This window comes from Pteropus medius, unplaced genomic scaffold, assembly GCF_902729225.1.
Source record: "Pteropus medius unplaced genomic scaffold, Ma_sr-lr_union100, whole genome shotgun sequence".
NCBI lineage: Eukaryota > Metazoa > Chordata > Mammalia > Chiroptera > Pteropodidae > Pteropus > Pteropus medius.
This window is the reverse complement of record NW_024347788.1, coordinates 14,026,933-14,031,702: the sequence shown is the minus strand read 5'-3', so window position 1 is coordinate 14,031,702 and position 4,770 is coordinate 14,026,933.

The window sequence follows — 4,770 nt, the reverse complement described above, 5'->3', positions numbered from 1 at the left end:
GCGCCTGACGCAGGCACCTGAATAAAATGGACTTTAGTTAATAATCATGTATCAATATTTGTTTATTAATTGTAACTATTCTGTAAAAAAAAATAGAGAGAGGAGAAATTAAAATAAGAGAAACCTATGTATTAAAATGTAAACCTAGAAGAAACAGGTAACTTCCTAGCAAAATTACACATTAATAAAATGGGCGCTAAAATAAAGAAAATACAAACAGATCAATTACCCGTCCAGGGACCTCTCCAGCTGCTGGCTCTCCTCTGTGGTTCTGGGGATTCCCCGACCCGGCGCAGGGAAGGGGGACAGGGGCAGGGCGGTCAGCAGCTCCACTGAGATCTGCCTAGTGTCCTCCTCCCCAGTCGGGGGCGCCCAGTGAGGGAAATTCAGGGGTCACTGGTTCTGCCAGAACTTTTTTGACTTCAAGAAACTGGACACACTTGCTCAAGTAAAATTAATTTTCAAATGGCAGAAATAAATTAATACTTGCAAGAGACAAGTTTAAGAGAGGGGTTGAGCCTGGCAGGTCCCGGCTCTCGCACTGTCCCCGTGGGACCTGATCCCTCTTCAGCCCTCCCCCCTGCTAAGTGCCTGCGGTGGCGCCCTCACAGGTATGTCTCCCTGGCTATATGGGGCTCCGGGCCACTCCAGGTGAACGCCCCCTCCCCCCCCACCACCACCCCAGGTTCCGTGAAAAGCCACAGCTTCCAGCCTTCGGCCTGGCTGGGGTCACACCCCATGCTGGGCACATCAGAGCACCTGGAGCTGTCCCGTGGGGGTGGCCGGACGTGGGGCTATCTGGGTGGAACCGCGGGGCAGGGGGGGGGCGGGTGCATCCCCGGAGGGGACTGGGGCCCTGGCCTGGGGCGTGAGAACAGACGCTGGGTCATGGGAGCAGCAGACGGCACGTCACTGACACCGCCTGCACAGCTGCGGGGTCCGTGCCCGAGGAGGAACCGGGCCCCGGGGTCAGGGGTCAGGGCTGTGGCCGGTCCGGTGCTCGCTGTCCTCCCGCGGGCGGAGAAGCCACGTCCCCACTGCTGGGGGTCTCGGGGGTCCTGTCCTGGGCTCCGGGTCCTCACAGCCCAGGAGCCCAAGCGCCCTCGGGAGACACAGCGGCCTCACCTGTGTCCCTGGGGGGGTCAACCCGGGGGTCAGGCCTGCCCCGTCCCCGGGAACAAAGGGGCTCACGGGCTCCTGTCCCGTCTCTTCTCCACCGCAGTGAGCGGAGCAGCGGGAGCCCGTGGACCGGTCCGCCCATGGGGTCCGCAGGCCAGGACTGGACCATGGACGCGTATGGCTGTCCGGGTCCGTGCGGCCTCCGTGTGAACCCCCCGGGGGGAGAGCCCGTCGCCCTGTCTCATTCTAACGAGTCTGAACCGCTGAGGTTTGTCGCAGCCGACGGCCCGGGGCTGCGGGGCCACGACACTCCGCGTCCCCTGGGTCCTCTCCCTGCTGGCGGCTGAGGCTGTGATGGGGGTGGCGCTCGTCTCACCCACGTGAATGTCGGCGACAGAAACACGCCAAGGGGCTGTCTGGGCTGCCTAGTGGCTGCTCAAACGCCGGGCAGCGCCGACAGCTCGGTAACTGGCCAGGGCGGCTTCGCAGGGCCCAGGCTGGACCCTGGACATCTGCCTGCACGGTCAGAGGCCCGGGGCTGCCCACAGCTGCCCACTAGGATGGGAGGGAGGACACAGCCAGCCCCAGGAGGGCCTCACCAGCCCCACCAGGCTGCTCCTGGGAGCTGGCCGGCCATTGCACCCAGTCCTGTACAAACCTACAGTCCACTGAGTGCCCTCGAGTGTCAGGGCTGCTGGGGCACAGCGGGAGGAAACTCCATGTGACCCCACAACCCTAGGCTGAGGACGAACTGGATTTGAAACGGTGACCAGAGTCCAGGACTGGGGGACAGACTAGCAATGGCCCAGCTCAATCTCTGAGTCATGCGTGACCCTGGCCAGGTCCTGTCCATCCTGGAAGCCTCAGAGAGATAAAGAAGGGAGAGGAGGAACTGGGCCGGTGAGGCTTAACCTTAACCCTCCAACCCTAACCCCCTGACCATTATCCTAAGCCCCAACCTCTAACCTCAAACCCTAAACCCTGACAATCCTACCCCAGGACCCCAGGACCCGGAACCTGACCCTCTGACCCTGACACTAGTCTTCTAACCTTGACCCTGACTTATTCTAACCCTGTCCTTGACCTTGACCCTAACCCTAACAACAACCTTTTATAAACAAAACTCTCGATGAATGAAGCATAGATGGAACATACCTCAACAGAATGCCCCAGGGAGAGGCCGAGTCCAGACCCCCACAGCGGTGTGCTGGGCAGCTGCGCTCCCGCGGGGCCTGAGCAGGCGTCATACAGACCACGCTCATGCTCCCAGAGGCGGGCCGTGAGCTCAGCTCCCGGAGTGCTGAGCTCACGATGAGCTCTCCGTCCCCAAGCCTCCACCCTGGTCCCCCTGCCACCTGGCCCCTGCCACCATGTGGGGGCAGCAGGAGCCCAAAACAGCACCACAGCTCCAGGCTCTGGACTTCATAGGTCAACACCAGCCGTGGTCCTCACAGGTTAGACATCCCCGAGGAACGTGGAAATGAGAAAGATCATCCCAGGGTCTCCTTACTCTGATCTGGGGCAGACATCAGGACTGTGCATTTTTTAGTGCACGAGGGATAACAGTGAAAAGTAAAGCTTGTAAAAGCGTAGCCGACAAGATAAAGACGGATCCTTAATATGGGTTCAGGGAGCCCTCGGGTCATTCACTCGTATCCCCCATGAACAGAAGCACGGGCGGCTCCTACGTCCCGTTTATGGGCCACATGCTGACCTGCGTCTCATCCATGCACGCCCCTCTGACGGAGCCTCGCCTTCAGGCCCAACTTCGTCTTTCTGGACTTTCCCTCATCCTTCAGGAATCTGCTTGCATACCGTGTCACCTTGGGAGCTTTTCTGGAATGTTTCACACAGCATTGGTACCTGTGCTGTGCTCCCACAAATCTCCATGGCTCCCCAGCAGGCCATGTGCCACACGTCACAGTGGTCCCTAGCTGGGCTGTCTCCTACCCTGGCCTGGGCGGGCTCAGAGCAGGGACACCACATTCTATCTCACTCGGTGGGCACCAGAGTCCCCATGGTGTCTGGTGTGTGAAGGCACTTTGATGAGTGTGGTAAATGTAGAAGCTAAGGAACAGATGATTTATGACATGCAAAGTGCTGCTCTGTTTGAGGTGTATCAAAGCTGGCTATGACCGGGCCCTTCGGAGCCCTTTATTACACACTGAATTGTACCCTCCTCAAAGTTCATATACTGAAGCCCCAACCCCAACGTGTCTGTGGTTGGAAATAGGGCCATGAAAGATGTAATTCAGGTCAAATGAGGTCATAAGGGTGGAGCCATAATCCAATATTATTGGTGCCCTTATTCCAGCCAGCATGAACGTCAGCATTTCCAAAGGAAATAGGGAGATATCGGCCTACGACAATGACTTTTTGATTGACCAAACTTTGATCAGACTCCTGAACCTTCTCCTAAGCCCATATGTGCACTTCCTTGTAAAATCCAGTTTTAGCAAGAACCCCACTAAGTCAGCTTACCAGAATTCCCCATCCTTGATATCTGATCACCCTTGGTATCTGATCAGATTCCTCACCCTACATTGTGGGCCAGACTGTCTTCAACAAGAAACCTCTTAGGTCAAGTTTAGCCAGAATCCCCCTAACCCTATTGTTTCCTTTTAGTAATTTTCTGCCCACTGATGCCCACCCTACTCCTTGGCTATAAATTCCCAGTTCCTATGTTGCATTTGGAGTTGAGCTCAATCTCTCTCCCCCACTGCGGTGGGCCCTATGCCAATTATTGACATAGCTCTGCCCCATGAATAAAATCTTACTGTGCTTTAACAAGTGTCATTAAATATTTTTTAATTTATCATTTACATTCTGATAGCTCTGGGAATAAAAAAAATGAAGTCACGATATATTTAGAAATTAACGACTTAATCAAATTATGGGATGCCATCCATGCTAGTGGGCTCGTCCTAAAGGTCCTGGCTTTACAAATCATCTCAGCGAGTGTGAAACAGAACACGTTAGATGTAAAGAATTTGTATTCGCACAAGCAGCGAGTTTTGTTCTTTGAAAGCAATGCCTCGGCCCCTCAACCTCATGGCCTAGGTCCTGGTCCCGCGAACCCCCCGATATTGAGCCCCAGTGCTGTAGATACAGGCACCCTTGCCAGAGAGTAGGGAACGGGTACGGAAATCATGTTCTGTGGCATCGTCCTGCCTTTCACACGCCTGTTTCCGCAGACAACTCCAGTCCTTGCTCAGGTCAATGACTCATTCCCTGCGCAGCAGCCGCGACATCTGGGATCTCACCGCCGCCCACCTGGACCCGAGGCCCAGTCGCGCCCGCAGCGCTCGCAGGACACCTATCTCCGGCGCGAAAACGGTTGTTGACTTCAACCGCGTTCCACTTGTTCCCAGGGAAACAGCCCAGCCCTCACCAGAGTGGCCTCACGACTGTAAGCTCCTACCCTGATCTGTCTGAAATATTTCACCTGAAGTAGGGGGGAAGCAGCCCGGCCGCACGGGACGCCAAAGCGATTCAGACAGATGCAAGCGCGGAGGCCCTAGGTGCGCGTGGTGGGAGGCGGGGCCTACCCGGAACAGCCCGGGGCGGGGCCGAGGCCAGGCCCCGCCCACCATGCCGCCCCTCGATGCCCCGCCCACGCCGGCCGCTCCGCTCCGTCCGCCCCGCCCCCGG